Source organism: Dromiciops gliroides, chromosome 2, assembly GCF_019393635.1.
Source record: "Dromiciops gliroides isolate mDroGli1 chromosome 2, mDroGli1.pri, whole genome shotgun sequence".
NCBI lineage: Eukaryota > Metazoa > Chordata > Mammalia > Microbiotheria > Microbiotheriidae > Dromiciops > Dromiciops gliroides.
The window spans coordinates 312,896,390-312,909,721 of NC_057862.1; the positions used below are offsets into that span (position 1 = coordinate 312,896,390).

Genomic DNA, 13,332 nt, shown 5'->3' on the forward strand with positions numbered 1-13,332 from the left:
CTATCTTTGACTTCTGTGGAGTATATTCCCAGTAGTGGGATTGCTAAATCAAAAGGTATGGACAGTAAAGTCCCTTTTCTTACATAATCCTAAAGAGATAGTCAAAACAGATGGACCATTTCAGAACACCACTGATGATGGATTAATATACTTTCTTATGGTCCTTTCAACATCAACTAGTCCCATTGTTTTGGTGATTTTTGCCAATTTGCAGAGGGAAACCTCAGAATTTTAAAAAACGTGCATTTCTCTTACTATTAATGGTTTCAAGTACCCATTAATAGTTGGCAGTTCTTTTATTTTATTTTTTAAAAAAATAGTTCATATCTTTTGGCTACTTACCTATTGGAGAATAGATCTTGGTATTACAAATTTTCATTATTTCCCAATATTTCTTGATTCTCATACTTTTATTGGTGAGAATTAACACAAATGTTTTCCCACTCTTTATTTCATCTTTATTGATTTTATTTGTGCTGATTTTAAAAAATTTTATGCAGTCAAAATTGTCTATTTTGTCTTTTATGTCCTCAGATGTCTTACTTAGTTAAGATTTTACTTCTAGCCATAGTTGTCAAAGGTACCTTTTCTCATTTTATTTTTGTCAGGTTCATATATTTTCATTTTTTAAACTAACAAGCATTTAGTCTTTTCTCCTTTGCACTAAAAAAAGAAACCAACAACACAACAAACCAACCAAACAAACAAAAAAAACAAACCTAAAAGCCATATAACAAACATGGCTAATCAAGCTAAACAAATTTCTACATTGGCCTGCTACAAAATATGTCTCATTCTGCATATTTAGCCCATTGCTTCTTCACTTATTTTTTTTCTAATTAATTTTGTTATGTGATACTTTATGTGTAGGCTGTGTAACCATTTTGAACTTTTTGCATATGGAATAAGAATCTGGTCTCAACTTAACTGGTACCAAATTATTTTCTAGTTTTCCTCACATTTTTGCCCAAAGAGATATTGTTTCCATTAATATTTTGGACTGTAACCATTACTAGCCCGTGGTCTTAATTGCTTCTTTTTCTTTTTGATTATTTTAAGGTCGCAAGTAAAATTTTTCTAGTGTTTTTGATCTACTAATACAACCCAAAGATCTTTAGGATTTACCTTAGACTAAACACTTAGGATTTATGAGTCTTTCCATCTACTCTGCAGCTGAGCTGCTTTTCTGTACTGTCCCAATAAGAATGTGAACTTCTTGAGAGAAGGGACTGTTTCACTTTTTTTCTATTTGTATCCTCAGACTTTGGCACATAGTAAGTACTTAATAAATCATGTTTAGTTCATTCATTCACTTTTTATTGAATGCTCAATTAGTCAATGTTACCTTTTCCTTTCTTTTGTTAATATAAGTAGAGATTTTTTTTTCTCTGACCGCTTTGGCTGACACGTTTTTTTTTACTTCGTAAAAAATAATAATAATGTTTCTTTATAGTTTTGGGTTCCAATTTTTATCCTTCTTTTCCTCCCTTCCCTTACCCCTTCCTGAGGCAGCAAGCAATCAGATATGGGTTATATATGTATGATTATGTAAAACATTACCATATTTGTCATTTTGTACAAGAAAACTTGATTAAAAGAAAAAAAATGAAAGAAAGTGAAATATAAAATGTTTCAGTCTGTTCCATCAATATCAGTTCTTTCTTTGGAGGTGGATAGTATATTTCATCAGTAGTCCTTTGGGATTGTCTTGGATCATTGTATTGTGAATAGTCAAGTAATTCACAGTTCTTTATCCAACAGTATTGCTGTCTCTGTGTACAATGTTCTCTTGGTTCTGCTCACTTCACAATACATTATTTCATACATGTCTTTCCAGGTCTTTCTGAAGTCATTCTGCTTGTCATTTCTTATAGTACAATAATATTCCATCACCATAATATACCACAGTTTGTTTAGCCATTCCTCAATTGATGGACATTCCTTTGATTTCCACTTCTTACCCACCACAAAAAGCTGCTATAAATATTTTGGTACAAAAAGGTCTTTTTTATCTTTTGGGGGATGTCTTTGGGATATAAACCTAGCAGTGGTACTGCTGGATCAAAGGGTATGTACAGTTCTATAACATTTTGGGCATAGTTGTAAATTGCTCTCCAGAATGGATGGATCTTTTCACAACTCCACCAGCAGTGGATTATGTAGATTCTGTTTTGATGTAGTATATTATTGCTCTAATATCTAATGTAATGATTGTTCTTATGATTTGTTTGTTAACTGACTTGACTCAGGATGTTACAATTATATTATATTTACACATTGTTTATTATTTCCATTTAAATTGTGCATATTTGGGGGCAGAGCCAAGATGGTGGAGGAAAGACATTAAACAGAGGGCTCCTGATACAATCACCCCCCAAATAGCAATAAAAGAACCCTTGGGGCAGAAAAACACACAAGAATTCAGGCTGAAAGTTTTCTAAAGCTATAGATAGATTTCAGGGGGCCATGCTGGGCCATGAATAAAGCCTAACTCCGCAATTGGGCCAACACACCAGATACTGGCCAGAGGAATTTGCCCCAGTGCCTCTGAATTGGCTGTAGCACCAGCATCTTCTGGAACCGAGCACGCAATTGGGCGGAATGGCTGGCCCGGGGAGTAAGTGCAGGGGTACCAGTGGACTGGGGGGAAGGATTTGGCTGTCCCACCCCAGCAAGCAACCAGGAAGAGATCCTGAGTGGCTAAAGGCCCAGGGGGGAAGGGAGCAGGCAGGCTCATTGGAAGCTAAAAACCACACCATAGAAAGCTTTGCTGGTTGGTTGCTTATTAAGTAGGCCTGAGGTTATCTGTGGAACTGAGAACAGGCCAGGTGAGATTAAAACCTCCCCCCCGCCCCCCGCCGCCCAAACCAAAACACCTGGGACCCTCTGAAGCTGGGAACAGGAGCAGAGCTGAGAAGCAGCCCCCCGCTCCCCCAAGTGGAGAGTTTAAAATCAAATGAATGTAAGGCCAGGCAGGCTGAGAAGAAGCCCAACCATCCCCTGGGCCATGCTGTAGCTTGAACAGTGTGTTGGGGAAGCAGTGCCACACTTTAAGAAGGAGTTAAAAGCCAAGAAATAGTAAGCCAGGATGAGTAGGCAGAGAAAGCAGAAGACCATCGAAAACTTCTTTGGGGGAAAGGTAGACCACAATACAACCTCAGAAGAAGAAGATAATAACAGGGTCAAAGATCTGACATCCAAAGCTTCCAAGAAAAATATGAACTGGTCTCAGGGCATGGAAGCTCTCAAAAGGGACTTTGAACAAAAAGTAGGAGAAATAGAAAGAAGATGTAGAGAAAAGGAGGAAAGAATGGAAAGAGAAATGAGAGCAATGCAGGTGAATCATGAGAAAAAAGTCAACAGTTTGAAAAGCCAAATGGAAAAGGAGATTAAAACACTGTCTCATGAAAATAACTGCCTAAGAATTAGGATTGAACAAATGGAAGCTAGTGACCTTATGAGAAACCAAGACACAGTAAAGCAAATCCAATTGAATGAGAAAATAGAGGGCAATGTGAAATATCTCTTTGGAAAAACAGCTGACCTGGAAAATAAATCTAGGAGAGATAATTTGAAAATCATTGGACTACCTGAAAACCATGACCAAAACAAAAGCTTAGACAACATCCTCCAAGAGATTGTGAGGGAAAATTGCCCATATATTCTAGAAGCAGAAGCTAAAATAGAAATTGAAAGAATCCACCGATCACCTTCTGAAAGAGATCTCAAAAGGAAAACCTCCAGGAATATTATAGTCAAATTCCAGAACTCCCAGGTCAAGGAGAAAATACTGCAAGTAGCTAGAAAAAAAGGAATTCAAATACTGTGGAGCTCCAATAAGGAGAAAGCAAGATCTAGCAGCTTCCACATTAAAGGACCAAAGGGCATGGAATATGATATTCCAGAGGGCAAAGGAACTGGGACTACAGCCAAAAATCACGTACCCAGCAAAACTGCGTATAATCTTTCAAAGGCAAAAATGGGATTTCAATGAGAAAGAGGTCTTTCAAGCATTTGTGATGAAAAGACCTGAACTGAATAGAAAATTTGACTTTCAAATACAAGACCCTGGAGAAGCATAAAAAGATAAACAGGAAAAAGACTTCATGAGGGATATTAAAAGATCAAACCATTTATATTCCTACATAGGAAGACAATACTTTGAAATCATAAGAACTATATCAGTAAGAAACTCACAGAAGACACAGGTCTGAACCTGGGTTCAGGTGTGACCTTGGACACTTGACAATTGATGGCTGTGTGACCCTGGGCAAGTCGCTTGGCCCTGCTTGTCTCACCAAAAAACAAAACAAAACAAAACAAAACAAAACAAAAATTCTTCACAAGAAATTCACAGAAGATAGGGCTGAACTGAATATGAAGGGATGATATCAGTAAAGCATTTATGTTTTGTTCTTTGTGGGGCAGACAGGGTGGGGTGTCTTATGTCTGGGGCTGGATTTGGGTTTGGGGCCTCCTGGGTCCAGGGCTGGTGCTTTGTCCACTGTGCCACCTAACTAATCCATGATGACATTAAAATAGGGTTGAGGTGTAGGAGAAATAAACTGGGGGAGGGAGAAGGGGAGAGATGGTCTGGGGAGAGGTATTTCACATGAAAGAAACAAGAAAAAGGCTTATGGAGGAGAGTAGAAGAGGGTAAAGGAGTTGGGGAGTGAGTAAACCTTAATATCATCAGAATTGACTCAAAGAAGGACTAACATATATACTCAGGTACAGTAATATATTTTTTGCCCTGAGGAAGGGGAGGGAGATAAGGAGGAGGGAGAGGGGAAGGAGGGAAGGGCAGATTGTGGGAGAGAGCAGTAAAAACCAGAACACTTTTGAGGAAGGTGAAGATGTTTTGCATTACTGCACAAGTATGACATATTGAATTGCTTCATTTCATAGGGAGGGTTGAGGAGGGAGGGAGGAAGAAAATTTAGAACAAAGAATTAGCTCAAAGACCTTAATCTCATCAGAGTGGGCAGTGGAGGGAATAGATTTCATACCCAATTGGGAGGAGTAATCTATTTAACCCTGCAGGAAAGTAGGAGGGGAAGAGGATAAGGAGGGAAGGAAGGGTGAAAAAAGGGAGTGCAGAGCTAGGGAGAGGATAGTCAGAAGTAAAACACTTTTGAGGAGAAATAGGTAAGAAGAAGATACAGTAAATGTCATGGGAAGGGAGTGGGATGGAGGGAAATAGTTATGATGATTGATTATAATGGCAAAACGCATGGTACTTACTTTGCTGGGCTTTTATGAAGAAAATTCTCTGTCAAGCTTAATGTACTATATACATGTTATAATGAACAGGATATTATCAGAAAAACCTGGAAAGACCTACATGAACTGAAGCAGAGTGAAATGTACTGTATACAAAATAATAGCTATAGTGGGAGATGATCTGCTGGGAAGCATGTGGTTATTTTCAGCAAGGCAATGATCCAATATAATCCTGAAGGATTTATAAAGATTGCAGCCCATCTGCAGAGGAATAACTCATAGTATCTGAAAACAGATGGAAACACATTAAATTTTTTTTTCTTTTCCTCTTTGACAGTTCCTTAATCTGAAGTTTTGGGTTTTTTTGACTGTTTTCTCTCACAACTAGCTAATATGGGAACTTTTCCATGACTACTCATGTATAACTTATTTTGAATTGATTGAGTTCTTGTGGGTAGGGGGTGAGAATGGAGGGGGGAAGAGAAATTGGAATACAAAGTTTTTAAAAAAATTGATGTCCAAATTTTGTTTTTACTTATGTTTTGGAAAATAAAATTCTATTAAAAATTAAATTGTGCATATTATTTTCCTGGTTCTATTTATGTAATTTTTCATTAGTTCATGTGCTTTCCATGAATCTTTGTTCTTTTAATTTTCATCATTTCTTATGGTTCAGTACTCTTACATTACATCTATGTACCACATTTTTATTTATTTTTTTAGCCATTCTGCCATTCAATGGGCATGTACTTTTTTCCAGTTCTTTGCTACTAAAACCAGAAATCAATGCTATAAATATTTTGGTGTATGTTTTCTATCTTTGTTATGCTTTGCCAATGATCTACAACTTTTCATTTGGATCTTTGGCTCACAGGATATGCCTATATATTTTAAATGCATTTCATGTATATGGTGAATTATTGGATCTTACTTTTTAATCCATACTTTCAGTTTCTTTTTATTGGGAAATTTTATTTACTCACATTTGGAGTTAATTTTTTAAAACATGTGCTTTCTTTTATTAAATAATACATATTCACAGTAATACATACAAATACATGTAGGCATATGGTCTTTTCCTTTCATAACTCAGCATCAAATCTCTGTGGTTTTATTTGTTTATACTCATCCAACCAAGTCTTCTTTCTTCAATATTTCCTTCTTCCCAAATCCTCTAATTCTTTGAATTTTCTGGAATTTTTCTTCTCTCTCTCTTTTGGTTTATTTTATTATTTCCCTTTCTATGTAAAATGGATAAGGTGGTGGTGCAGTGAGATGAGGCTGCTGTAGTGCCTAGAGCCTTCATCATGAGGATCCAGCTTTCAATACATCACCAGAAGGACCAGACTGCAAAACTTCAAGCTTAGCTGAAATCTAAAGGAGTTGAAATCTCAGAAGAGAATTCTGGAGGTAAACTCCATGTAGATTTAGTTCAGAACATTAAAACATGTGTTGTTTGTCTAAAAGAGGATGATAAAGACAGAGAGAGTGTGATGAAAATCATTGTGTCCCTCTTCTTCATTCTAGAGCCTGAGAACAAAGAAACTTTGATTGAAAGCCTGTATGAAAAGTTAGTTAAATTTTGGGAAGATCAATATCCATCCTCATGGCTTCAATTGTTGAGCAATCATTTCCAAGGAATGGATAAGAATACTCATATAAGACATGCAGTCAATCACAGTCTTACTAAAGTAGCAGCATCTTGTGATGCCAACCAATATATTACAACTGGACTGGATCAAGCTCAGAAATTGATTTAATAGGAAAAACATCCTCTTTATGAAGCACTTACGGAGTACAAGAAAGGTAACACTTTTCAAAAGGCAAAATAGAATTGTTAGGACATTACATAGAGTTCAATGCTTCTCAGACATAGGTTTATACCCATGAGTATATCGTAAGAATATTGAAAGATCCAAATTTCCAAACTTATTCCTTTTGACCACCTCTTACATTTATTTTGCCAAGGCAATCAGGGTTAACCGACTTGTCCACAGTCACACAGATAGTAAGTGTCAAGTGTCTGAGACTGGATTTGAACTCAGGTCTTCCTGACTCCAGCAATGGTGCTCCATCTACTGGGACACCTAGCTATCCCATTTCACTTTCTTACTTTAAAACCAGTCAAGTATTTAGAAGGGGAGATTAACCATGATCTTTTAATTGTTTTTATGAGTGCTGAATTGGCATCATATGTTGTTTTACCAGAATAATAAAGACTTCACTGATTCTCTTGTCTTGTTGAATGAACAGAATATGCAAAAATGAATCTACTTACTTTTATGGGAATAGCAATACAGAATAAAGAAATCTCTTATTACACAATACAGTAAGAACTTCAAACTGGAGCTGATGGTGTGGAAGCATTTTTTATTGATGATGTGAGAACTAAGATAGTCTACTGCAAACATAACCAAATGTAGAAAAAAGCTACTTGTCAGTCATAGCACACATTGGACATTTGGAAAACAGCAATAGAAACTGTAGTACACACGGAATACTTGGAAGCAAAACTTGAACCAAGTGAAAGACATCCTTATCAGTCTTTTTGATACCTAAATTTTTAGGTATGATTCTGTCTCTTTAGAGAAAATTTTAAATCATAATAAAACATTCTATATGAAACAACAACAAAAATTATTGAGGTACCTAGTCATTCCTGTTCATCCACTTATCTCATCAATTTTTCTCTTTCAGTGGCATTAATTATTTAATAATATTTACAAGAAATGTTTTCATTTCAATCCAACACCCACTTCCTTTTTTTTTGTTCCATAGGTCCTTTAGCCCTCTGATACTCTTTGACATATCAATGTCTTTCAGACAAAGTGTGAAATGTTTTTTCTTAATAAAAATTAAATGACAAGCAAAAACATGGTCCTAATATAATACATTCATGAATTTATTTAGCATTAGTCAGATGAAACCAACATTTCATTTCTTTCTTTTTCATTGTTATCTAACAGTTTTTAGCTTCCTTTTCTTTATTCAATTTGCCTATTTAATACCCTATTTATCTATGGGTTCTCTTGAACAAATGGTTCTAATTCTTACATTTTTCTGATTGTCCAATTATTAATGACATGTTCAGTTTTGTATGGGATATGTCAGGGCATGACCAGAAGGTGACTTCTTGTATGTACATTATTCCTGCTCTTGATTTTCCCTCAGAAGAATTTCAGTGTGGCATTTCAGATTGAGCCAGAAAACCTGGAACACCCTTCTAGGCATATCTATGTTGATGTGTTACTTTTAGGGGCAAATTGATCTTTTTCTTTGCAGACCTTAATTTTCAAAGATTTTCTTTGATTTCTTATAATCAAGGCATGACTATTAAATTCTGATTGATTCTCTTTGGGAATTGAAAAGTTTCCTTTTTCCTACTTATAACATTTTGGTTTTATTTAGAAATTTGATATGATTTTTTCTTGGTGAGTTGACTTTGGGATTTCTTTCTGTTTGTATTCTATGGCTTCTTGTGATTTACCCTTTGCTGTCTGTTTCCATTATTTCTGCATAATTTCCTGAAGTATGTCATTCATATTTTCTTTGCTGTAATATTTTTATGGGAGAACTATAATTGTTACATTACATCTATTCATTTTATCTTCAAGTTCAGTGTTCTTGTTTTGTATCTTTCCCATGTGTTCTTCCAGACTGATTGCTTTAAAAATTTTCTTTCTGCCTCTTCATTGTTGTGTTCTAATTCTGTTTCTTTTTTTTTCAGGGAATCTTTATATTGAAGAATGTCTCCATCATTTGTTTTAAATACTATACTTTTCTCATATGACTTGCTTTTTTAATAGCTATAATTTTTGACTGAAAAATATGTACATTTTATTTAAGTTTTTATTAAACCTCTTTATTTAAAGTTTTGACTTTCAAATTCTATCCCTCCTTCCCTCCCTCCCCACCCTCCTCCTTGAAGTGGTAAATAATCAGACATAGGTTATACATGTGCAATTATGTAAAACATTACCATATTAGTAATTTTGTGTAAGAAAACTCAAATAAAAGAAAAAAATAAAGAAAGTGAAAAATATCATGCTTCAGTCTATGTTCAATCACTATCAGTTCTTTCTTTGGAGGTGGAGAGTATGCTTCATCATTATTCCTTTGGGATTGTCTTGGATCATTGTATTGCTGAGAATAGTTGTCATTCATAGTTCTTCATCAAACAATATTGCTGTCACTGTGCACAGTGTTCTTCTGGTTTTTCTCACTTAGTATACATCAGTTCATAGAAATCTTTCTAGGCTTTGTCTCTTATAGCACAATAATATTACATCACAATCATATATCACAGCTTGTTTAGCCATTCCCAAACTGATGGGCATCTCTTTGATTTTCAATTCTTAGCCACCACAAAAAGAGCTGCTATAAATATTTTTGTAACAATTTGATCTTTTTCTCTTTTTGGGGATGTCTTTGGGATATAAAACTAGCAGTGGTATTGCTGGATCAAAGGGTATGCACAGTTTTATAGCCCTTTTGGCATAGTTCCAAATTGTTCTCCAGAATGGCTGGATCCATTCATAATCACCAATAGTGAATTTGTGTCCCAGTCTCCCCACATCCCCTCCAACATCCAACATTTTCCTTTTTTGTTATATTAGCCACTCTGATATGTGTGAGGTGGTACCTTAGAGTTATTTTAATTTGCATTTGTCTGATCAATAGTGATTTTTTCATATGACTATAGCTTTGATTTCTGTGTCTGAATATTGCCTTTTCATATCCTTTGAACCTTTATCAATTGGAGAATAACTTGTATTTTTAAAATTTTGATTCAGTTCTCTCTATATTTGATAAATGAGGCCTTTATCAGAAATACTTGTTGCAAAAATTCTTTGCCAGTTTTCTTCTTTTTGGTTGCATTGGTTTTGTTTGTGCAAAAACTTTAATTTCATATAATCAAAATTATCTATTTTATATTTTGTAATGCTTTCTATAGCTTTTTTGGTCTTAAGTACTTCCTCTGTCCATAAATCTGACAAATAAAGTTTTCCATGTTCTTTTAATTTGCTTATGGTATCATCCTCTATGTCTAAATCATGTACCCATTTTGAAGGTATTTTAGTATACAGTGTGAGATGTTGGTCTCTACCTAGTTTTTGCCATACTGTTTTCCAATTTTCCCAGAAGTTTTTGTCAAATTATGAATTTTTGTTCCAAAAGCTTGGATCTTTGGGTTTATCATATACTAGATTACTGTAGTCTTCTACTATAGTGTAAATAACACTAATACACTGATTCGCCACTCTATTTCTTAGGCAGTACCAGATTATTTTGATAATTACCACTTATAATACAGTTTGAGATCTTGTATGGATAGACCACATTCTTTCACATTCTTTCATTGAGTCTCTTGATATCATTAAGCTTTCTTCTTCCAGATGAATTTTCTTATTATTTTTCTAGATCGATAAAATGATTTTTGATAGTTTGATTGCTATGGTACTAAATAAATATAATGTAGGCAGCATTGTCATTTTATTACATTAGTTTAACCTACCCATGAGGCATTGTTTAGATCTGAGTTTATTTGTGTGAGAAATGTTTTATAGTTCTGTTCATATAGTTCCCCGGTTTGTCTTGGCAGGTAGACTACCAAGTATATTATATTGTCTACAGTTATTTTAAATGGAATTTCTCTTTCTATCTGTTGCTGTGCTTTTTGGGTAATATATGGAAATGCTGATGATTTATGTGGGCTTATTTTATATCCTGTAACATTAATAGCTATACTTTTATTTCTTTAAAAGTCATGTAAACAAGTTAGCAAGAAATTATTAAGTACCTGCTATATTCCTGGCACTGTGTTAAGGGCTGGGATACAAAGAAATATAAAAAAGCTGTCCCTGATCTCAAAGAATTCACATTACAATCAGGGAAATAACATGCACACAATTATGTACAAATGAGTTATATGAAGGATAAATTGGCAATAATTTCAGAGGGAAGGCACTATGATTTAAGAGGACCTTAAACCTAGAATAAAAAAAACTCCTTGAGTTAAAATTTAGAGCTATAAGAGATTTTAGAGATGATGTAATCCCACCTTCTCATTTTTGGATATTTTTAACTTTTTGTTTAAGTTGTTCTTCTGAAGCATTCTAGAGTTTGTTAGAGCTACTCCCTTGTTATTACTAGAATCCTTGAAATATTGGTATTAATGCTTTAACTTTCCTTAGAGGACTTTTACAGAGACCAAACCCCCTTTGGATGAGAATCAATCCATTTCACTTCACTTCACTTCACATTTATTAAGCAACCGATTATGTGCCAGGTAGTCAGCTAAGTACTGGGATTGAAAAGCAGCAGATGAACATCTGAGAGATAACTAGAAAGTCTAGATCCCTGGGAGAGGATGCTGAGGGATTTGGGAAGGTGTTGAGTATTTAAGGCTAAGTTAGCAGCATGATGAGATTTCAAGTGATCATCTTATCCTGAGAGGGGAATCTTGTTCTTGAGATTCAAACTGAGTAAAGTAACAGATAAAAAGTGGAGAATCCACGAATAGAAACATGTCATTTTTGTGAGGGTAAGATACATTTTAAAAGTATATTCCTGAAATCAAAGGCCTTCAACACATTTTGATAAAAATGAAATAAATATATACAAATAAGTCAATCTTATCTGGAGTGATGATGGTTGAGACTCAGGGCCTGGTCATATGAGGTGGAAATAGGGATGGGAGCTGGAGATCTTGAAAGGTCCAAATAACATCCTGAAGGGCTTCCTTCTCATCAAAAAGAAGAAAGATCAGTAGATTGGCAAAGCAAATAGGACAAAGTCCTTACCTTTTTTTATTAGTCTTTAGACTTTTTTTTCCCCTTCAGGGAGTTTCTCATTCTTGACCCAGTCAACCAAACACTTGAGGGTCATTGTGAAATCCTTCAGGAAAGAAAGGGATCTGGGTTGATAAGACTAGGGGTTTATTGTGAAGTATAGGGCTCCTGATTTGCTTGGGAATGCAGTTGGGAATGATTGAATCAAAGATTTATAGATTATTAGAATGGGAAAGGAACTTATCTCTTATTTGGTCCAACCCCTTCATTTTATTTTATAAATGAAAAAATTAAATTCAAAAGCATTAATTTTTCTCTCTTCACCTCCCCTTGTTCCAATTGAAGAAAACAACCACCACAACAAAAAACAAAACTGAAACCCTTGTGAGACATAAGCATGGTCAAGTAAAAACCAATTCCCACATTGGCCATGTCTAAAAATGTTAATCTCATTTTACATCTTAAGTTCACCCCTTTTGTCAGAAGGTGGATAGCACATATCATCTTGGGTCCTCTGATGTAGTAGATGGTCGCTGAATGGATTGGAGTCCTTAAGTGTTTTAAAGCTGTTTGTCTTTAAAATATTGTTATTTCATAAATTGTGCTCATGGGGCAGTTAGGTAGCACAGGGCATAGAATGGATAAAGTACTGGACCTGAAATCAGGAAGACTCATCTTCCTGAGGTCAAATCTGGCCTCAGACATTTACTAGCTGTGTGATGTTGGGCAAATCACTTAACCCTGTTTGCCTCAGTTTGCTCATCTATAAAATGAGCTGGAGAAGGAAATGGCAAAACCACTCCAGTATCTCTGCCAAAAAAATTGCAAATGGAGTCACAGGCAGACAGTAATGCAATGACTGAACAGTAACCACAACCAATTGTTTTGGTTCTACTGACTTCACTCTTCATCATTCTCTCTGCTTTTTGCAGCACAAATCTCTACAGATTTCTCCGAAACCATCTCTTTCATAACTTCATATAGTAAAATAACATTCTACTATGTTCATATTCCATAATTTGTTTTGTCATTCCACAGTTGATGGGAATCCTCTGTTTCTAGTTCTTTGCCACCACAAAAAGATCTGTTATAAATTGTTTCACACATTTGCATCTTTTTTCTTTTATCTCTTTGGGGGTCTAATAATTGTTCTGTTGGGCCAAATGAAAAATGTTCAACCCTCCTCCTTATGGAGGAGGGAACTGAAGTCAATAGAAATGAAGTGACTTGCACAGACAGATGACAAATCTGGGTTTCAAACCCAGATTCCCCAACTCAAACCCAGGACATTTCTCTCCCAATGCTTCATTTCTCTATA

General features: G+C 35.2%; 1 pseudogene; it reads left to right on the plus strand.

Moving 5' to 3' along the window:
* Positions 1-6,530: 6,530 nt before the first annotated feature.
* On the plus strand, positions 6,531-7,782 carry LOC122738789 (annotated as a pseudogene).
* The last annotated feature ends 5,550 nt before the right edge of the window (positions 7,783-13,332 follow it).